Source organism: Prorops nasuta, unplaced genomic scaffold (assembly GCF_024137725.1).
Source record: "Prorops nasuta isolate Cenicafe-Biocafe unplaced genomic scaffold, Cenicafe_Pnas_1.2 PNAS00031, whole genome shotgun sequence".
Lineage (NCBI taxonomy): Eukaryota > Metazoa > Arthropoda > Insecta > Hymenoptera > Bethylidae > Prorops > Prorops nasuta.
Genome location: NW_027116828.1, coordinates 1,369,555 through 1,394,090, shown reverse-complemented (window position 1 = coordinate 1,394,090; position 24,536 = coordinate 1,369,555). Strand labels below are relative to the sequence as shown.

Sequence of the window (24,536 nt, the reverse complement as noted above, 5' to 3'; positions counted from 1 at the left end):
TAGCTGAGTATGTTACTTTTTTCCATAGCTCAGCAATTTTTGAACTAATATATAATATCATGCACAAACACACAATTGATTCAAAGCATACTTGGTGCAACGTACTGTTCCGTTTTCTCGGTTAAATAAATCTGAGGATAGGGGGCAGGGGACGCGTCAGTTTAACACAAATTTTTCGAATGATCGTAATCAAAACGATGGTTCCTACATTCGTGGACTTTCAAGGGTTTCGATTGAAAGATAATTCTTTTATAGTGAAAGAGTTTGCAGTTTTGCGCGATAAAAAAGTGTTTCACATTTTATTTTCACCACCATTTCCATATTCTTGGTTAAATGAGGCAGAGATAAAACAAGCAAAGTAAGTGAAATTGTTTAATTAAAACAGAAGCTTTTTTCTGTAATATTTTTATTTTTACTTCTACCTGGTTATATTATAACCATCACGGCTTAAATTGGACAGATGGCTATTCACCGTATTATAGGTATAAAGATGTTATAAGGAAATATGTGATAAATGAAGAAGAACAACAAGAGATATTCGTGAAAGGACTAGAAAAAAGGAATTGGCTTAGTGGTATCTGTGATTATACAATAAGTAATGCAGATGAATGCGAGTGGGGAGATTTCAAATTGAAAGACAGCAAAGACAAGTTGGAGCTTTCCATGTGCATGAATTATGAAGGTTTATGTGCATTGAAAAATGTTTATTTTATGAAATATATGTATGAAAGAGAAATGTACAATAAATAAGAAACAAAATAAAATTACGTTTCAGTTATTTAAGCAAATTCCTACAACAGTCTTTTTGAAACGATTTTTAACACGTGTTTAAATTGAAGAATAAGCATATCGAGTTTCTACAGTAATTCTATTTTAAAACTAATTTTTATACACACACACATACCAATTGATGACTAAGTATATTAAATTTCATCTCAATATGTGAATTATAAAAAGATGTAACATGAATGAAATGTTTCACTCATTCCACTATAATCGGACTCGAATCAATCTTCCTCTTCTCCCATTTTTCGCATAAATTTTACATTCTCAAAATGTATACCGAACTTCGAAAAAAGTTTAGCTTAATTAAAACTGAGTACGAGTACTCTGCATGGGTATGTGAATGTCGTGATCGTATCCAGGAGCTGAGGAACGATAATCGGAATGCATCAGTGGGTACACGAAAGAAACATTTTGCTGAAATCGCGAACATCAAGTGCCTTCTGCTTCGTGCATCAAAGGATAAAAGCTCCATTAAATTTGGTTCTGGTTCTCATAATGCGGGAGAACTTATCTGGGAGGAGCTCAGATCAGCGTTTAATAGCCGAATATGTAGTAGTATGGTGATAAATAGTAGTTACATAGAACCACGCAGCTTTCTATTAGATGCAGAAGAAATTGTGTACACCCGTGTAAACCAAGTATTTGATAGTGTAAATAGTGTTAAGATAAACTGTGTATTTAATGGACAATTTGTTTCTAAGGACATTAGTGATGATAAGCATGTATGTACAAAGAATAGCGTATTGTATAAAACTGATAATTTTAAGGAATGGTATAGGCTAAATATTGTAGAGATTTTACTAAAAGAGTTGAGTGAGTTTCAAGAACGCGATAGTGGTTGGGCGGCTCTGGAGAAAATTCTGAGTTTAATAGTTAATATTAATCATTACAATCCACTGCGTGCTGGATGCAGAATTGAGCTCCCAGCCGCTATTTTACATAAAAAAGCTGTGATAAACATAGACAATGAAGATAGCGCATGTTTCGCATGGGCTGTGACAGTGGCACTATTTCCGGCAATTCCACCTGCCAAATCCTACCGAATATCCTCCTATCCACTTTATCGATCTGTTTTAGATGTAGGAAGTATAACGTTTCCGACCACTCTAAAACAAATTCCGAAATTTGAGGTGGATAATGAAATTTCAGTTAATGTCTTTACCATGGAGGAGGTGGAGGAGGAACATAATTGTAAAGCCAAAGTGAACATTGTACCGCTTCAGATAACAAAGATGAAACGTTCTAGGCATGTTAACCTCCTCCTCATCACGGATGACCAGGGAACTGCACACTTTCTTTGTATAAGAAATCTTCCAAGGTTGATAAGCAGCCAAATAAGTAAAAGAGAACACAGTGCTCATATTTGTAATCGGTAAGTAAGAATTATACTAGAGATATTAATATTTTGTAAAAAATACTAATAATATCAATAATTCATTTCAGCTGTTTACACTATTTCCGTACTGCAGATAAGCTACAGTCGCATGAGAGGGATTGTGTGCAGCTTAATGACAACCTGCACGTAATTCTACCAAGGAAAGCTGAAGACTGCTGGGTATCTTTTAAGAACCAGAAGAACAGTGAAAGAGTGCCGTTTGTCGTCTATGCAGACTTTGAATGTTTACTACAGAAAATTGACAATAGTAGTAATAGTAGTAAAAATAGTTACGATTATCAGAAACATGTACCTTTTAGTGTAGGGTATTATTTAAAAAGTGCTCGCGATGCGTCACTCTCATGTTATAATTCACATCGAGGTGCTAATTGCATCGAATGGTTCGTACGCGAGCTCGAGAGCATTGCACGCATCTTCAGCGAAAAATTGAAGACTGTAATACCGATGAATACTCTTAGTGATGTTGAAATTTCGCGGCCCTACAGTGAACCTAATTGTCACATTTGTGGAAAATCGTTTCTTCCAAATCAAGTGCATATTCACGATCATGATCACCTAACTGGTAGATATAGAGGACCGGCTCATAATAATTGCAACTTAAACTTTAAAGACTCACATGTTATCCCCGTAATTTTCCATAACTTATCCAGCTATGATTCACATTTTATTCTCGAGACGATCGCTAATTTGTACGAGGGATCGGCATATCTGCTGCCTGTACATACGGAAAAATACATTTCATTCACCAAATATCTGCGAAATAATAATATACGGCTGAGATTTATCGATTCGTTCAAATTTATGGCCTCCAGTTTGGACAAATTGAGCTCGTACTTGGCGGAATCTCAGCTAACAAATTTGAGGTCACAATTTTCGGACTTGAGCGTCGAGCAGTTGAATTTGCTTACGAGAAAAGGTATTTTTCCTTACGACTATATAGATAGTGCGGCTAGATTGGAAGAGACGGCTTTACCACCGCGCCAGTCGTTTCGCAACAGACTGACCGACAGCGATATCAGCGAGGAAGTATACAATCATGCCGTAGAGGTATGGACCAAATTCCAGATGCGCACACTTGGGGAGTACAGTGATCTGTACTTGAAGACCGATGTCCTATTGTTGGCCGATGTTTTCGAGAGTTTTCGCGATAGCTGCATGAAAAATTATAGTTTAGATCCCGCTCACTATTATACGCTTCCAGGCTTCACTTGGGACGCGATGCTGAAGCATATGGGAATCCGTTTGGAACTCTTCACTGATGTGGACATGTTGCTTTTTATTGAACGCGGTATACGCGGTGGTTTGAGCCAGTGCTCCCACCGCTACGAGAGGGCCAACAATCGGTACATGCAAAACTACGATCCGGCGGAACCGTCGAAATACTTGATGTATTACGACGTTAATAATCTATATGGATGGGCAATGTGTCAACCGTTGCCTACCCACGGTTTCCAATGGATCGATGACGCTGCCAATCTCGACATCTTTAATGTGTCCAAATATTCGTCCGAAAGTTATATTTTGGAGGTTGAACTGGAATATCCACGCGAGCTTCACGACAAGCACTCCGATCTACCATTCTGCCCGGTGCGTGAGAAGCCGCCAGGTTCACACCAGGAGAAACTGCTCGCAACCGTCCACGATAAGACGCGTTATGTGATACACTACCGTGCTCTACAGCAGTGTATACGTAACAGTATCGCCTTAAAACGCATTTATCGCGGTTTAAAGTTCCGGCAGTCCACCTGGCTGAAGGCGTATATTGAATTAAATACACGCTTGCGGACAGCCTCAAAAAACGATTTCGAGAAGAATCTCTTCAAGCTAATGAACAACGCAGTATTTGGTAATACTATGGAAAATGTTAGGAATAGAGTTGACGTGAGGCTCGTAACCAAGTGGGAGGGAAGATACGGGGCGGAAGCATTGATTTCCAAACCGAATTTTCACAGTCGTGCGATATTTAAAGAGAATTTGGTCGCTATTCAATTGTCGAAATTATCCGCGAAGTTTGATAAGCCCGTGTACGTAGGCATGAGCATTTTAGATATTTCAAAGACCTGTCTGTATGAATTCCATTATGATTATATGCTTCCTACATTCGGCAGTAAATGTAAAGCGATGTATACCGACACGGACAGTCTCGTGTACAGCATCGAGTGTGACGATGTTTACTCAGTCATGAAACGTGATCTGGTCAAATTCGACACCAGCGATTACCCTGCTGATAATCGGTACGGCTTACCTCGAGTCAATAAACAAGTGCCTGGGCTAATGAAGGACGAGAACAATGGAAAGATCATGACCGAATTCGTTGGACTGAGAGCGAAAATGTATACCTTTTAAGGTGCAGGACTGTAGGAAAAATACCAAAAAGGCTAAGGGGGTCAAAGGTTATGTTATCGATAGAAACATAACCTTTGACGACTACAAGGATTGTTTGGATAATTTCACCGTACAGTCCCGTAACCAAAATTTAATTCGTTCGAAATTGAACAAGGTGTTTTCCACTACTCAGCGAAAAATTGCTCTCAGTCCGTATGACGATAAACGTCACATAACACCCGGTTCTGTAGTGACTCTACCTTGGGGACATTATAGGTTAAAAGAGTAGGTTTTAATAGCTGTATTTATTGTATTATATTGTATTACATAAATTATTATTATTATTACAAAACATTATTCTTATTTATCCACAAATTATGCGTTTTATCCATTCCTAACCATTTTACAAAAATGCCTTATTCCCTTTCTTACGCAATATCTTCTCTACCAAGTATACATCAGGATTAGCTGTTTTTAAAAGTTCATATTCATAAAATCCATCATGTATGTCTGTACCACGAGAATCTCTAAGTAGAAACGTGGCTGGATTTGTCCTTTGCACTTTTGTAATTTGAAATATTTCAGTAGTCCAGTTCGGTGTGTAACCCTTAGCAAACGCATTTTCGTATTTACTGATTCGCACGAAATCACCAGCCTTGAACTTGGTACGTCCAACGATTTTAATGTTGCTATATACAGTAGCAAGCAGATGCTCAGCATGCTCAGGTTTCACGTCAACGGGTCGCATCCCTATAGTACGATGTCTTCATGCGTTATAATCATCTACCAGTTGTTGTAGTATATTTCGCCATTTATAACTACCGACCAGTGTAAAACGTTTCCACATTTCGGTTTTTAACGTTCGATTCCAACACTCGACTATTGACGCTTTTAACGTGCTATACGTGGAGTAATGATTTATTCCCCATTTTTCCATAAGCAATTGAAACTCGCTGTTGTAAAATTCTTTACCGTTATCAGTTTGCAAACTTTTGGGACATCTTCCACTCTTTAAGATTTTTCCCATAGCTGTGGTCACTTCTTTATCGCTTTTTGTCTTAAGCGCTATTGCCCAACCATACTTCGATAAGGTATCAATCACTGTCAGAATATAGTGGTAACCAGTGTCAGCATAAGAACGCATGTCTACCAAGTTAGCCTGCCAGAGATCATCGAAACCACGTATTATGACTTTTCGTCGTGGAAAATTTCTTCTCGCAGGGACATTTAACTCTTGCACCAGTTGTTTCTTTTCTTCACTCACGATTTTCCCTGATTCTCTTTTTACAACCTTTCCCCCAGGCACATATAATTTCTGTTTCTTTTCTTCACTCATGATTCTTTTTCTTTCGAAAGCAATCGATTATCATGAGTATAAAATGAATGATGCATCCTAAACATTCACTTTTTGGATCCATCATTAATCTTGCTGTTTGTTTGTAAAAGTTTTGACTCAATCTCCTGTATATTTTTATTTATTCTTTCTTGAATTTTCTCCTCCAATTTAGCTAAACTGTGTTGCAAGAACTTTATATTCACAGCACATGTATTATTATCAGAATCAATAGACAAATTTACTATTTTTTTATTATTCAAATCCAGTGCTCTTTTAGTCACATTTAATGTACCAATATTAAATTCCTTCCTTACGTTAAAACCACTACCAAATTTATTAATTGACATATTGACGTGTGGTACGCAACTGAAGAAAATGTTTATAGATTGTACCCTTGTATAGAATAAGATCCTCTTCACGCAACTCTTCTATTATTGACTGTATTTCATTATGGTGGTTTGTATGACCTGCGGTGGTTGATGCAATTAAAAGTCGCAATCGATCAACTAATTCATTAGGATCGTTCCAATGTATATAGTTTGCAGGCTCATCAGTAACACGCATAAATCCACTACCAGCTATCACTCGTTGTGATGGTACTTTATTGTAAATTAGTGGTTGAATAATTTTCTTATACTTTGGACCCTTATTCCCTTGAACCTGTTGGTAACTATCATTTGCTCTTTTATATGATTTAGTTTGTTCAAGGATTTGCTTATATATGATCTTGTCATCAATACTGTAGAGCTTTCTATCAGGCTCTTTCATGAATATTAATTCAAAAAGACCTCTCGTACCAATATAGCGCTTTTTATCAATTAAAATATCACCTTCATGACTAATATCAAATGTACATCTTCCCATCACATATTGGTTCCTTTCATCTAATGTAACTCCGAAACCATGATCGATTTGATCTTTACTACCGAAAAGGAACAACTGCATATAATGACGTGCAATAGGTGGAAATGATCTCCAATCTATGGAATGATTTATTTGTTTGTTGAGCAATCCTAAGGTTTCCTGTCTTGATGTTGAATGTGATGATGCAGACTCTTGTCTAGGCTCTGAATGTAATGATGCAGATTCTTGTCCAGGCTCTGAATGTAATGATGTAGATTCTGGCATTGATTTCATTGGTAATATTGATTTATCAAAAGTAGATTTTTCATCATTATCATCATCATAGATCATCAATGATTTATTTGTAAGAGTACCGTCATTGTTATGTAATTTCTTTTTTTTCTTGATAATATACTCATTAGGGGTTGAAGTATGATAACGCTTCCGCTTCTTGTCATGATTTATATCAATGTTTAAGTCATAAGATTCTTCATTGCTATTATCTGTTTGCATAACTAGTTTTTTCAGTGGATCAACTATTGGTTTAAAAGTTTCATTCAACCAACTTTCCACCATTGATCTTTCCGATTTCAGTACGCGATGTTTTTGACGAATCACCTCACTCGTTTCAGCAATCTTCTTAAGTAGTGACTTTTCATCCATTTTTTATTGTAAACTTTTAATTGTTTAAGCAGTCAATGTGCTAGTTCAATCGATCTTTAAAGCTGTTCAATCAACTAGTTTAGCAGTTCGACCGACAGGTTCAGCGGTTCAACCGACCTGTTTAGCGGTTCAATCGAGCTGTTTAGCGGTTCAATCGAGCTGTTCAGCGGTTCGATTGACCGGTTTAGCGGTTCGACCGACCGGTTTAGCGGTTCAACCGACCTGTCTAGCGGTTCAATCGAACTATTTAGCGGTTCAACCGACCTGTTTAGCGGTTCAATCGAGCTGTTTAGCGGTTCGATAGACCGGTTTAGCGGTACGATTGACCAGTTTAGCGGTTCGACCGACCTGTTTAGCGGTTCAATCGAGCTGTTTAGCGATTCAATCGAGCTGTTTAGCGGTTCAATCGAGCTGTTTAGCGGTTCAATCGAGCTGTTTAGCGGTTCAATCGAGCTGTTCAGCGGTTCGATTGACCGGTTTAGCGGTTCGACCGACAGGTTCATGGGTTCAACCGACCTGTTTAGCGGTTCAATCGAGCTGTTCAGCGGTTCGATTGACCGGTTTAGCGGTTCGACCGACCGGTTTAGCGGTTCAACCGACCTGTCTAGCGATTCAATCGAACTATTTAGCGGTTCAACCGACCTGTTTAGCGGTTCAATCGAGCTGTTTAGCGGTTCGATAGACCGGTTTAGCGGTACGATTGACCAGTTTAGCGGTTCGACCGACCTGTTTAGCGGTTCAATCGAGCTGTTTAGCGATTCAATCGAGCTGTTTAGCGGTTCAATCGAGCTGTTTAGCGGTTCAATCGAGCTGTTCAGCGGTTCAATCGAGCTGTTCAGCGGTTCAATCGAGCTGTTCAGCGGTTCGATTGACCGGTCTAGCGGTTCGACCGACCGGTTTAACGGTTCACCTGACCAGTTTAGTGGTTCGACCGACCTGTTTAGCGGTTCAATCAATCGGTTTAGCGGTTAGTCGACCTCTTTAACGATTCGACCGACCGGTTTACCGATCCAAGTGACCCGTTTATCTGTTTAATGGTTTTCTTAATAATGTAACCGGTCCGTTTTATGTAATTAAAACCTTTATACTGTTCAATGCTCTACGTTAAACTAACACTTTCCAGCACTGATATGATGCTTTATGCTACTCGATGGTTGCATACTCATCGAATCCCTTCCGATATCGACCATTTTGCATACCACTGTCCTTATCAATTACTAAAAATCCATAATCTTCCTGCCAACACTTTGAACATAATTCGCAAAATTTTTCAAATGTCATATCAGTGTTTACGTGATCTTTATAAACATGCTTCAAGTTAGTCCCATCCTGCTTAAAAATGATTATCATATTTGCATTGTCACGAATCAGATGTTTTTAGGATCTTGACATAGGTCTGACAAAGATAAAAGCAATCGATGCTCGAGTGCCGACCCATTGAAAAGTAGTCTTATATTGTCCTGCTTATCGCTTGCCACATCATCAAATATAACGATTGAATTTGGTTATGCATCTGTCACATGTATAACCTATCTAGTATTTGAAAATTGATGATAACCAATTTCCTCCATATCTGTCAATAGCTGTTCCAAGTAACGGTACTTCGGTTGCTGTAACGATTTCGAGTAAACGTACAGGTTGTCAAATCTTACACCGTGAGGACTCTCAATAAGACTTAGCAATACGTTTGTTTTCCCACAATTTGAGGGTCCGCAAACTATACAGCGTATAGTTGACGGTAGCAAAGTTCCATGACGTTTCATATCACTAACGGTGGCAGTGTGATAATCGGTATTAGAGATATTGATACTTAATGGTTGCTTTACGAAATGCATTCTCGAACGACTGTGAGGTTAAATCTTAATTGCACGAGCTAAGTATAGACATGAAATCCGAGAATTCAATCAGTTTTCATTATGCCTGCATTTGTGCTGGATGTTACAAGTTTGGAGGAGTTAAGCAGTGATCAATTGGAATATGTACCGAAAATTGTACTTTTAAAGTACTTTTCACACAGTATTGATAGATATTGGAATAAATTATCCAAGCATATTCGTGCAGATCCGGAGGTTCAAAAATATCGCTATTGTTTACAACATTTTAATCTACCTAATACTACTCATGCGGATGGACTACCACCGTTGATAAAAGATTGTTATACATGTCGTGCGTTGGATGTGGATCATTTCTCAATAAAACAATAAACCAACTACCGTTTGAGCTTCATTTACCGGGATACAATTACTGTGGACCAGGAACTCGACTTCAAGAACGATTAGCACGCGGTGATCGAGGTGTGAATCAATTGGATGAAGCCCGTCTAGAACACGATATTGCATATTCGCAATACAAAGACCTGTCGCAGCGTCATCAAGCTGATAAAGTGCTCGCAAAACGTGCACGTAGACGTATCACAGCTGGTGACGCAACCTTGGGTGAGCGTGCTGTAGCAACAGCTGTCTGGGCGTCTATGAACGCAAAGCGTAAACTTGGTTTAGGAATACAAACAGATATAGTGAGGAAAGCAGCAGTGAGAAAAACTGGAAATAGTGCTGTAAAAAAACGTAAAATTCGAGTGCCTAAAAAACGGGGCGGCTTGTTGCCTTTGCTCCCACTGCTAGGTGCGGTGCGGGCACTAGCAGGTGGAGCATCAGGTATAGCGAAAGCTGTAAACGATGCCAAAGCTGCGAAAAACAAGTGGAAGAAATGCAGCGTCACAATCGTATGATAGAAGCAACTGCAAGAGACGGACGGGGGCTGTATCTCGCACCGTACAAACGAAGCGGAGGAGGCGTAGCAAAAATATCAATGTCAAAGAAGCGAACAAAAAAGTAACTGTACACGGTCTACCAAGATCTGGTGCTACAAGTAATATTCAATTATCTCACGTATGTCGTGATATACCAAATTTCCGTGGAGTCTTTATGCGTACAAGTCTACCGCGAAACGGTCCATTGTCTAATGAATGTGCAATCGTTAACCTTGATGATTCTAATGGTCCAGGCACTCACCGAATTGCCTACGTTAAATGCAATAATCTTGTAAATTATTTCGATTCTTTCGGTAATCTGAAACCACCGACTGAACTCGTACGGTACTTCGGTCCGCTTAGTACAATTTATTACAATCATGACCAATATCAGTCGTATGATACGAGCATTTGTGGTCAGTTGTGTGTTAAATTTCTAAGAGAACAGACAAAATGTCTTTAACATTTACGCCATCAGGATTTGGACATGTATTGGAATCAAATTTTTTCCCTCCGATCAATCTGGACGACGGTCACTATGAACTGGGACTCGTGGATTTTCAAAGTTTCTACTCGATCGCCAATGTAGATGAGACGAATAATAATTTTTACTTTGGTAAAAATAAACTAATAACCATACGTACAGGCTGTTATGAGTTGAGTGCGATAAATGAATACTTGCTAATGCGGTTGGAGTTACCTTATGATGATAATGTTATTATTCTGCGCGCCAATAATAACACACTGAAAAGTGAAATAATGTGTAAATATTCTATTGATTTTACAAAGATTAATAATATTGGTTCTCTGCTAGGATTTTCGTCAGACCGCGTAATCTTACCAAACACTTTGGCTGAATCAGACGAACCTGTGAACATTTTAAAAGTAAATATTCTACGTATCGAATGTAATATTACCGCTGGTGCATATACGAATGTTAGACACGACATGTCATCCACGAATTTTTCCCAAGCGTTCCACCAGGCTATAAAATCTCAGAAACACCGAAGAACGTCATTTACTTGCTAGTCATTGCAAGGGTAAACGATCGTCTCACATTACGTATTCTCGATCAAGACAATCGACTTGTAAATTTTGGAAAGGAGGAAATCACCATACGATTACACATTAGATGTTGATTTATAAGAATACCGACGATTATAAACCAACATTACTCGATGAACCAATCAGTCAATTAGCTGCAACAGAGCTGAATACATCAGCTCAGAGTGAAATAGGGAACAACGTGATCGGTGGCAAAAAAGTTTTTACAAGAAAAAATATAGATTTTTTACACTCGTTGGGTCTGACTGTGAAGAAAAGAAATCATGGATCCGTTGAACGTTACCGCACAGCCTGCGTACGACAACCGCATCACTAAATTGGAAATACAAGCTTACAATCCGTATGCGAATGCATCATTGGGAAATAGCGATGAAATTCGTATCCCAATACAACAGCAAGATTTGATTCTTTTGCCCAGTGGTAGTTACCTCTGCATAGAGGGGAAGCTGATTGAAGGTACTCGTGCTGCTACTACACCTTTGACGGATAAAGTTATGCTCGACGCTAATTCCATGGCATTTCTGTTCGATGAAATTCGTTATGAATTGAACGGTATTGAGATTCATCGATGCAAAAACGTTGGTATCACTACCAGTATGAAGAATCTCATATCTTTAAGCAGTGAAGAGAGTATGAGTCTACGTCATTCTGGCTGGTTCGTTGCCACTCAAGAGCGTGAAAATGTTGCTGATACATTCAGCTTTTGCGTTCCCCTGCATATGCTGTTGGGATTCTGCGAAGATTACAAACGTGTCGTTATCAATGCACGCCATGAGCTCGTTCTGATACGAGCGCGTAATGAAATAAATTCAATATTTTCTTCGAATCAGTTTACCGATTCTGGGATTGAACTGCATCGAGTGCAATGGAGAATGCCTCACGTAACTTTAAATGAATTTACCAAATTACAATTTCTACGCATTATCGAGCAGAATAAAAATCTCACCATGGCTTTTCGTTCCTGGGAGCTCTACGAATATCCCCTTTTACCTCAAACACAGCGACATACATGGGCTGTTAAAGCAGCTACACAATTGGAGAAGCCTCGATACGTGATACTGGCGTTTAGAAAAAATAAGAAGAACGATCAATACTCGAATGTACTTAAATTTAGCGATTGCGATGTACGTGATGTTAAAGTCTATTTAAATTCTGAGTTTTATCCGTACGATCGTCTCGACACTGATTTCACGAAATCTCGCTACTCCGTACTCTATGATATGTATGTAAAGTTTTTCCACTCATATTATGCTGGAGAAAAACTGTCGAAACTAATGCTCGATTACCTAAACTTCTTGCAATACGGTCCGCTCTTTGTAATTGATTGTTCACATCAGAACGAGTCTGTTAAAACAGGCACGGTCGATGTTAAGATTGAAATCGAGCGTTGGAAAAATATTCCGAGTAATACTACAGCCTATTGTTTAATTATGCATGATAAAATTGTAGACTATAATCCGCTTACGAATATTGTTAGAAATGTAAGTTAGATATGTAAGGTTAGAAAAAAATAAAGCACTTTTTAATAAATATATATAAAGCATTTATTCACTCATTTATTATACAAATCACTTATTCTTTAATCTTAAATTCTAAATTATTATATTTCCCACCTAAATATTTCATGATCAAACTATTTTTTGATGCTGCATTTATCAGCTCCGTAAGCTGATCCTGCGATTAGAGTAAGCCAACCATCCGGGCAGGGAGATAAAACCAATCCTCCGTTGATAGTTTCGCTATTATCCTCATTCCATATTTAGTCTTTATTTTCATCATTTCAATTATTTCATATTCTTTATTTTCCTCGAGACTGTTTAATTTAACAAATGTCTTCTCAGGGATGAAAGCGAATGTATTAACTCCAGTTAAAAATGCCAGTTTATGTAGACCCTATATTAGAAAAAACTATTATTATTATTATTGAAAAATGAAAACAATATTTGAATAATTAAAACAATATTTGAATAATATTTTCCTACCTTTCTTTAGCAGTTGAGACTGAGGTATAAACTGATGTGAGTTTTCTTACTGGTTGTGGTTGATGCACTAACTAAAGTACTGATCGGAAGATTCTTGCTGGTTGTGCGGTCGATGCACTAGCTAAAGTTTGAACAGATTGAAGCTTGTTCAGTATTATTCGAATCCATTTATATAGAAAAAATTGTTGATTGAGGGGGTAAAATTCATTGATGGAAGGGGTAAATAATTTTTTGTTGAAAACGTGTGCAGATTTTTAACATGTCATTAACACTGATTAGTAAGATGATAATAGAATAGCTAGGATGGTTCTATGACCGGGAGGCGAGGGGGTCGGGGTTCCGCGGGGGTAGGGGAAGTAGGGGAATTGCCCCACTCCTCGGCTGAGACCGATGGGCGAGGGGGTCGGGGTCCCGCGGGTGTAGGGGAAGTAGGGGAATTGCCCCCTCTGCGGTTGTGTGCATTGTGTGTGTGTGTGTGTCACCCACGTTAAACTCGTAGGGTACACACGTGACCTCCCCCCCTCTTACGTTAAGCAGTGGACGCCTTAGAGAGAGAGAGAAGGAGAGAAGGAGAGAAAGAGAGAAAGAGAAAGAGAAGGAGAAATAGAAATAGAATTTTGGGGTTGTGAAATGAACGATAATTGGAGTTTTTAATTAAAATTTATAAATATATTTTTAATAATATACACATAATAACACACATAAAAAAAGTTATAATTGAATATAATAATTAAATATTTAAAAAATTGATAATATATTTCTTGCTCCTAATTGGGGGCCACCCTTCCTCATCATCAGGGTCTTCGTGTTAGAGGTTGGGTGACCCCCAACCCCCTTCCTGCATCCAACGGATGCCGAAAAAGTCGAAACCTTCTTGGAAATTTACTTTCCTCACAATCTCTTCTTCCCATTCAGCATTCATCGTTTTAATGCCCTCCCGCATGTATTGCGTGTGCACCTTCTCGATAATTTTTTCGCGTAAAACTGCATGCGAATGATTAAAAAAATAAATATATTATTTTATGTATTATTTTTACGTGAAGCAAAAATGTCAATCAGCCCCCTATTACGCAATATAAAATTACTATTGGTTAAAACGTACATTAATAATATAAGGAAAAAGTAATTTTATATTGTGTAATAGGGGGCTGATTGACATTTTTGCTTCACGTGAAAAACAAAAAAATATTATTTAATTGGTTGTAACTTACGGTCTCTGATGTCATCCAACAGCTTTCTATCTGGATTTATCCTTTTTAAATACCACATGAAATCGTAGAGGTGTGCGTAGATTTCGTCGTACATTTTTTTTTTTTTTTTTTAAATAATAATTATCTTTGAGACTTTTTCGGTCGAAGTGCACAAACTAGAATGAGCGTACCCATCCACAGATCCACTATAGGAATTTCATGTAAGAGGGGAGACGTCACATGGGTACACAAGTGGCCTCCCCCCTCTTACGTTAAGCAGTGGACGCCTTAGAGAGAGAGAAGGAGAGAAAGAGAAACCGCCATGCGCGAGCCAAGAGAAGCAGTTGGTTACTTTAAACGATAAGATGCGTTACTTAATACATTATCGCGCTCTGCAACAATGTATGCGTAATGGACTCGTACTGGAAAGAGAAAGAGAGAAAGAACATTCGTAGAGAGCGATGCAGTGATCGCTCCCCCTTATTTGTGTTACAGTATCTTTGACGATCGTTATATTCATTTATATATCTATCGTCGCAGATACTTACCATCCGCTCTGTAATAAGAGAGGAGCCTACGTGACCTTAACTACAGAAAAGTGGTTGGGACGTATGTGAAAAACACTTGAAAACATTCAGAACAGTTTTCAAGCTGTAGATCCCCCTGGAATATTCCAGTCGAAGCATCGTCCGATGTCGGTTAAATGGAAATCTTCAAGGGTTTTATGTTATGATTTGTATATTTTTTTCTTATTTTTATTTGCAATACTTATTATTATGTCTCACTGAAGACTGAAGTGAAGAGTGCTCTCCTCTACGTATTCCAGATGAAGTTTACGTCTCTTTATCAATACATATTAGCTTTCTCTCTCCACTTTGGATGAAGTTTACATCTCATTATCAATGCGGAGAGAAGTATATATCCATTTATCAATACGTATTAGGTTTCATTCCGTTAACTCCAGATGAATTAGTCAAAGGTATATTTACAATAATATTTTTCAATTTATTTGATAAAAGAAATAGTAAAGGTTAATTTACAATGATATTTTTTCAATTTGTTTGATAAAATAATTTAATAGTAAAAGAAAAAGAAAAGTGGTGGTTCCTCTTCTTCTCTCTTAGTCTGCTTTGACGCAATATCTTTTTCCTCCTCCTCCTCCTTCTCCACTACTTTTATCTTCGTTTGCTTCGACTCAATATCTTCCTCCTCCTCTTCCTCCTTCTCCTCTTTTATTTTTTTCTCCTCTTCTTCCTTTTTCATCTGCTTTGACTCAATATCTTCCCTAGTCTCTTTCTCTTCGTCTTTCTTCACTTTATTTTAAAAATACAAACAGGTAATAATAATTATGAAAAGGTAAAAAAAAAAGATAAAATAAATACTTACATTCTTCCTCCTCTACTTTTTTCTCCTCTTCCTTCTTCGTCTGCTTTGACTCAATATATTTTTCCTCCTCCTCCTCTTCCTTCTTCGTCTCCTTTGACTCAATATCTTTTTCCTCAGCCTGTTTCTCTTCGTCTTTCTTCACTTTATTTAAAAAAAAACAAACAAACAATAATTATGAAAAAATGTAAAAAATAAATACTTACAGTTTTTATGCAAATAATGATGCAGTTTCCGTTCATACTCTTCGAAGTAACGATTGAAGAAATCGTTAATTCGATTCACGTATTCCTCTGTCAATTCTCTGGGAGGAGTGGGTGAAAGAGGAACAATATCCTCTTGAATCATGATTAATTTACACTTTTCGCAGCTCATTTTTTCTTACTGTGTGTGTCCCCAGCACCGACGATGTTGTAACATTGAATGAGGCTGCGAGGACTTGTTTTCCCCTCTTTATTTCTCTGATTTTTAAAGAATCACATTTTTGCTTTTATCCATTTGGCAAAAACTGACACCTCCTCGTACGGACAGTGGATACGTTCATTGTTCAAGTTCTTCTCTCGAACGTGTAAATTGCACGGAGTTTTTTCAAAATCATATAATTTAATTAAATCCTTAAACTTAGGGCAACCATACACTTCTAAATTAATATTATCCACATTCATCCTATTCAATAGATTTTTTTCAATGTTCCCTCCCTTGTAGGCTACTACGGGACTCTCGCACGTTAGACAACCTCTAATAAAATCTTCCACATCCTCCTGCTCGTATTTCTCGAATCCCGTATCATTATATTTTATACCATGCACCATATTGAGCAAATACCACACAGTTTTTTTGTCTTTCTCACTAAGGTTCTTCATAGTGTCACGCAAACGAAAAGATGCGTAAGAAATTTGGTTACTTTTTAAATCAATTATAGCTATATCTTTATATTTAAGTTCTTTTTTATAAACTAAGAAACCTTCTATATCCATTATGTGAGTTATTCTATGCATTGTTGCGCTCGTGTTATTCTCGATGAAGAAAAAAACTGAAATGAAACATTCGAAGAAATATCTCGGTAGAGAGAAAGATTTTATCGTTTCTTTAAAATATAAAGTTACATTTGATAAGAAGTCCTTTCTTTCTTAATCTCTAGAAGATATTTTTTTTTTCCTATTGTATTATACTGTGAAGAAACTATAGATAACAATGGGGAAAAAAAATTTCTTAGAAATTATCCCCTCCTTTAAAAAACATTAAATTTTAATACGTTATTTGTTCCCCTGTTGGAGGGGGAACAAATTTTCTTAAATGCGATAAAAAAAAAGATCGTTCATTATTGCATCGAGCGACTGACGACAACGATAATGACACCGACATTCGTTGATTTTCAAGGTTTTGTATTGACCGACAAAAGTTTTATAGTTAAAGAATTTGCGGTATTGCGTGATAATGAAGTGTATCACAATGTATTTTCACCACCATTTCAAGAAGCTTGGTTGAGCGATCTCGAGAGAGAACAGAATGAGTAAGTATTTTTTTTTTTAAATGTAATGTTGTGTATATGATTTTTTTCTTTTTAAAGTTGGCTTTATTTTAATCGACATGGATTCAATTGGACCGACGGTCATTCACCTTATTACAAGTATAAAGATGTAATAAGAAAGTATGTAACGTCGTACGAGGAAGATTGGATTTTCGTGAAAGGACGGGAGAAATATGATTGGTTGAGAAAAATTTGCAACTTAGAAAATATATACAATGCGAAGGAGTGTGAGTGGGGTAAATTTAGTCTTGGATGGAGTAAAAATTTCGAACCACCGTTACCCAAGTGTATGAATCATTATGGTATATGTTCACTGCAAAATGTCTACTTTATGAAATCTGTATATGATCAATATATAAAGGAATAAAAGATTTCTGAAAAAAAAAACAATGTATATCAATGTCAGTATGCATTTCGGACGAAACAATGGGATGTGTAGATACCCCTACTTCCATTCTCTATTCGATATATATATAAGCGTTACTCTTCGCGAGAGACGCATTCGCAATTATTAATTTATTGTTGTTCACCGTATGACAGAGTCATTTCTTTAAGAAACACACAAAATGTCGACTGAATTGCGAAGAAAATTTTTTACAATTAATAACGCGAATGAGTACGATGCGTGGGTACTGGAATGTCGCGAGCATATTCGACGATTGAGCAACGCGGATCGAGCTTTGCCCGTTGGAACGCGTCAAAAGAATTTCGCCGAAATCGCATGTATAAAATGTCTGTTGCTACGAGCGCAAAGGGAATTGAATCATATTAAATCAGGTGCTGGTTGTAGCAATGACGTACAAGGACTTATGTGGGAGGAGCTTGATTCGGCGTTTCGAAGTCGAATATGCAGCGGCATGGTAGTTAATAGTAATTATATAGAGCCTAAGGATTTTTTAGTAGACGCGGAAGTATTAGTGCGTACGCGTATAGATAAGGTATTTGTTAGTGCAAATAGTGTTAAGGTTAATTGTGTATTTAACGGACAATTCATCTCTAAGGACAATAGTGATGATAAAAACATTAGTACGACTAATGCTACATTGTATAAGACTGATAATTTTAGTGATTGGTATAGGGAAAACATTTTAGACGTTATTATAAAAAAATTAAGTGAATTTCAAGAGCATGATAGTGGATGGCTTTACACAAAATTCATTATTTAATAGTTAACATTAATCGTTTTAACCCGTTGCACGCGGGTTGTACAATTAATCTGCCATCCGCTATCACAAGTAGGAAAGCTCTGATAAATTTAGAAACTAGTGATAACGCATGTTTCGCGTGGTCCGTGACGGCGGCACTCTATCCGGCAAAATCTACGGCTAATCCAAAGCGCACGTCCTCTTATCCACATTTTCGGACGGTTTTAGACGTCGGTAGCCTAACCTTTCCGACTACGCTAAAACAGATCCCGAAATTCGAGATGGATAATGACGTGTCGGTTAACATCTTTACCTTGGAGAATGAAGAGTCAAATATCGACGCAAAAATCGTACCTCTTCAGGTGACGAAGAAGAAGAGATCGAGGCATGCTAATCTTCTTCTCGTCAACGATGAACAGGGAGCTGCACATTTCATGTGCATAAGGAATCTGTCGAGATTGGTGCGAAGTCAATTCACAAAGAAAAACAATGCGCATTATATATGCGATTGGTATGTATTAATAATGATACAAATATAACTGCATATGTTTTATTTTTATTTTTTTAGATGTCTCCACTACTTTCGCACAGTGGAGAGGCTGGAGTCGCATGAGCAGGATTGCTCGCGGCTCAACGATAATCTCCGATTGATGTTACCGAGGGAGTCCGAGGATCCCTGGGTTTCCTTCAAGAACATCAAAAATGGGGAACGAGTGCCATTCGTCGTATACGCGGATCTCGAGTGCATTTTATCGAAAGTTGAACAATCGAACAATAGTGATATTTATCAGAAGCATGAACCTATAAGTGTAGCCTATTATTTAAAAAGTGCTCGCGATGCGTCACTCTCGAAATACGATGCTCATCGGGGTGCCGACTGCATCGAATGGTTCGTACGCGAGCTCGAGGTCATTGCGCGCATCGCGAGCGAGAAACTGGGGACTGTAGTGCCCATGAGTAATCTCAGTATTAGCGAACGATCGCGTCACTATAATGACCCCAATTGTCATATATGCAAAAAGCCGTTTCTTCCGAATCAACTACGAATTCGCGATCACGATCATCTGACCGGCAGATACAGAGGACCGGCTCACAATAATTGTAATTTAAATTTCAAAGATTCGCATGTAATTCCAGTGATTTTCCACAATTTTTCCGGCTATGATTCACATTTCATTTTCGAGACGATCGCTAATTTGTACGAGGGATCGGTATATCTGCTGCCTGTGCATAAGGAAAAATACATTTCATTCACCAAATATATGCGAAATTATAATATACGGCTGAGATTTATCGATTCGTTCAAATTCATGGCCTCCAGTTTGGACAAATTGAGCTCGTACTTGGCGGAATCTCAGCTGACAAATTTGAGGTCACAATTTTCGGACTTGAGCGTCGAGCAGTTGAATTTGCTTACGAGGAAAGGTATTTTTCCTTACGACTATATAGATAGCGCGGCTAGATTGGAAGAGACGGCTTTACCACCGCGCCAGTCGTTTCGCAACAGACTGACCGACAGCGATATCAGCGAGGAAGCATACAATCATGCCGTAGAGGTATGGACCAAATTCCAGATGCGCACACTTGGGGAGTACAGTGATCTGTACTTGAAGACCGATGTCCTATTGTTGACCGACGTTTTCGAAAGTTTTCGCGATAGTTGCATGCTAAATTATAACTTGGATCCAGCCCATTATTATACGCTACCGGGCTTCACCTGGGACGCGATGTTGAAGCATACGGGAATCAGGCTGGAGCTTTTCACGGACGTGGATATGTTGCTGTTCCTGGAGCGCGGTATACGCGGTGGTTTGAGTCAGTGCTCCCATCGTTACGAGAGGGCCAAAAATCGGTACATGCGGGACTACGATCCGGCAGAACCGTCTAAATATTTCATGTATTACGACGTAAACAATCTTTATGGGTGGGCAATGTGTCAGCCGCTGCCCACCCATGGATTCCAATGGATGGAGGACGCTGCCAATCTCGATGTCTCCGCTATACCCACGGATCATCCCGAGGGTTATATTTTGGAGGTCGATTTGGAGTATCTGCGCGAGCTTCACGACAAACACGCGGACCTACCGTTGTGCATGGTGCGCGAGAAGCCGCCGGGCGCGAAACAGGAGAAGCTGCTGGCCACTTTAAACGATAAGACCCGTTAAGTAATTCATTATCGCGCTCTGCAACAATGTATGCGTAATGGACTGGTACTGAAGCGTATACATCGCGGTTTAAAGTTTCAGCAGTCCACCTGGCTACGCGATTACATCGAGCTGAACACGCGTTTGCGCACCGCGTCCACTAACGAATTTGAGAGGAATCTCTTCAAGTTGATGAACAACGCGGTTTTCGGTAAAACAATGGAGAACGTGAGGAATAGAGTTGACGCGAGGCTCGCAACCAAGTGGGAGGGAAGATACGGGGCGAAAAGCCTGATTTCCAAACCGAATTTTCACAGTCTCGCGATTTTCAACGAGAATTTGGTCGCGATTCAATTTTCGAAATTGTCCGCGAAATTTGATAAACCCATTTACGTGGGAATGAGTATTTTAGATATTTCAAAAATTTGCTTGTATGAATTTCACTATGACTATATGCTTCCTACATTCGGCGGTAAATGTAGAGCGATGTATACCGACACGGACAGTTTGATATACAGTGTCGAGTGTGACGACGTTTACTCGTACATGAAACGCGATCTCGAGCGATTCGACACCAGCGATTATCCTGACGACAATCGGTATGACTTGCCACGCGTCAACAAAAAGATACCTGGTCTGATGAAGGACGAGAACAATGGTCGTATCATGACCGAGTTCGTAGGACTGAGGGCAAAAACGTATACTTTCAAGGTGCAGGACTGTGCGAGAATTACCAAAAAAGCCAAAGGTGTCAAAGGTTACGTTATCGATAGAAATATAACATTTGACGACTACAAGGATTGTTTGGACAATTTCACCGTACAGTCTCGCAGTCAAAACTTAATTCGATCGAAGCTGCACCAAGTTTTCTCGATCAGTCAGAGAAAGGTCGCCCTCAGTCCGTACGACGACAAGCGTTTCGTTATACCCGGCATCGCGACGACTCTACCCTGGGGACATTATAGTCTAAAATAATTTGTTTATTTATTTATTCTATATTTTTTAACAATAAATCTTAATAAAAGTTCTTATAAAACATTGTTCTTATTTATCCAGGAATTGTGCGTACTGTCGAATCCCAGCCACTTAACGAACACTTTATCGCCCTTTCTGCGCAATACTCTCTCCACCAGATACACATCGGGATTGATGGTTTTCGACAGCTCGTATTCGTAAAATCCACCCAATAGTTCCGTGCCCCTGGAATCCTTGAGGACATACGTAGCGGGATTGGTCCTCTGCACTTTCACCACCTCGAATATTTCGGTCGTCCAATTTGGCGTGTAGCCTTTGGCGAACATCTGCTTGTATTTACTGATTCGTACGAAATCGCCGACTTTGAACTTGGCACGACCTGCGACCTTGATGTGACTGTATACTGTCTTGAGTAGCTTATCTGCATGCTCGGGTTTCACATCCACGGGACGCATTCCCGTGGTACGATTCTTTCGCGCATTGTACGCATCCACCAACTCTTGCAGCATAGCGCGCCACTTGTAATTGCCATTCAGCGTAAATCGTTTCCACATTTCCGTCTTCAACGTACGATTCCAGCGCTCAACTATCGACGCTTTCATCACGCTGTAGGTCGAGTAGTGATTTATCCCGCGTTTCCTTATCAACGCCTGAAAGTCACCGTTGTAAAATTCCTTGCCGCTATCGGTCTGTAAATTTTTCGGACATCTGCCGGTCTTTAGGATTCCCGTCATTGCCGTCGTCACTTCTCTGCCGCTCTTGGTCTTTAATGCCACCGACCAAGCGTATTTCGAGAGGGTATTACAGTGAGAATGTACTGGTGACCCGCATCGACGTAATTGCGCATATCAACAAGATCGGCCTGCCAGAGATCGTCGAAGCCACGCAGGATGACTCTTCTGCGTGGAAAATTTATCCTCGCCGGTGCATGGAGCTCCTCCACCAACTGTATCTTTTCTTTGCTCATTTTTTTTTCAAAAAAAAAATGGGCAGACTCTTTTCCTGCTCGACGATTCTTATAAATTAACACTGATAGTTCCGTCCGTTTCAAGTATCAGATCTTGCTTACTCAATTTCTCACCAATTTTTTCACACATTGTTTGCAAAATTTGGTCCAATTTTTTTTCAAATTGTTCATTATGTTTATTCAATGTTATTGTCAAATATTGTTTAAATTCGAGCAGTAAATGTTCTAAATTTGGTTCGTGAAAGTGTTTCCTACTCTCACCATCCAGTCCAATTCCAAATTTATTTATCGACATTTCAAATGCACTACTGTCACTTTTTTTCAAAAATCAATCTCTTGTTGTTGCTCGTTATTCCTCTTTTTGATGGCTCGTAATGTCGAGAGTATACATTCTACGATGTATGTTAAACAAATGCAAATTTCACAACAGCAGGAATCAGACATTTAATTTTTTAACCTCGTACTACCGAAAGACGTTGATATTACACTGAGGTAAGAATGTAACGTGCAACTTTCTTTATACGATAAGATCCTCGTCGCGCAACTCCTCGATTATCGACTGTATCTCGTTGTGATGACTCGTATTACCGGCAGCCACCGATGCGATCAAAAGTCTCAAACGTTCGATCAATTCATTCGGATCGTTCCAATGTACGTAGTTGATTGGTCCCTCGGTGACACGCATAAGACCTTTACCATTTTTTTTCGATGATGATGATGATGATGACGCTTTACTTGCGCCTGACGGTTTACTTGCGCTTGACGGTTTACTTGCGCCCGACAGTTTACTTGCGCCTGATGTTGACGCGTCAGAAGTAGACGATTTTCTTGCGCGTGATGTTGATGGTAACCGATCAGGCGGTAACATAGGTTTTCCTAATAGCAATGGTTTCATAATTTCTTTATATTTTGCACCTTTATTACCCTTGGTTTGTTTTAGACTATCGTTTAACAGTTTATGCGCTTTAGTTTGATTGAGAATACTCTTGTATTGTTCCAAATCGTCGGGTTTTATAATGGCTCGATTGGGTTCTCTCATGAAAATTAGTTCATAAGTACCTATTGTACCGGTGTATAACGTCTTATCGAGAATAATATCTCCTTCATGACTTATTTCAAATTTACATCTACCAAGCGTCAGTTGATCATTTTTATAAAGAGGTCCAAAAGCACGATCAATCAAGTTATCCCTATCAGTCAGAAGTAATTTAATATACTTGCCAGGGATCGGATGAAGTCGAATATTTTGAAAGACATGTTCAAACAAGCCTGATTCATTTTTTTCATCAATATTTAATTTTTCTAGCAAACTTTTTTTTTAATCGGGCGACGGTTGATCGGTTATAGAAGACTCTCGTCGGTCATGAAATCCAATGGATTCGTAATAGTTTCACTAATACTACTACTAAGATTCTTGCTCGTTTATGCGGTGTCGATGTGAAGTAGGCTCCCCTCTTCAATTTATCGTTGTATTTGACAAACGAATTATTATTATTATTTGTGTTATCCTCCGTTTGCGAAACGAGTTTCTTCAATGGATCGACTATCGGCTTGAATGTCTCGTTCAAACTGCTCTCCATTATCGCCTTCTCCGATTTCAAGGCACGATGCTTATCGCGAATGACCTCGCTCGTCTTGGCGATCCTCTTCAGAAGCGATTTTTCATCCATCGCGATGCTGTATACAACAGCTTTCCCCAAATTGAACGGTTTTTAACCGACCTGTTGCGATGCTGTATACAACAGCTTTCCCCGAACCGACACGGGTTTTAACCGACCTGACGCGGTTTCTTAACAGATCCGAACGGCCTGCACTCCACTATCAAACTGACACTCAAGGCCGTGATCGTGTGTTGAAACCTTACCGGCCTGATTATCGACATTCACAAGGCCGTTCACTCGATCGTGGCGTACTCGTTGAAACCTTTGCGATATCGACCGTTCTTCAGAGAGCTATCCTTGTCTATTACTAAGAAACCGTAATCGCGACTCCAACAGGTCGAACACAATGTGAGAAATTTCTCATACGACATGTCACTGTTAACGTGATCGTTGAA

The 24,536-nt window shown here is 38.9% G+C and overlaps 2 pseudogenes; both read left to right on the top strand.

Annotated features, from left to right (window-relative positions):
* The window catches only part of LOC136782968 (general transcription and DNA repair factor IIH helicase/translocase subunit XPB-like), a 588,849-nt pseudogene that overhangs the window by 51,440 nt on the left and 512,873 nt on the right, over positions 1–24,536 (top strand).
* Positions 4,037–4,796, top strand: LOC136782942 (uncharacterized; annotated as a pseudogene).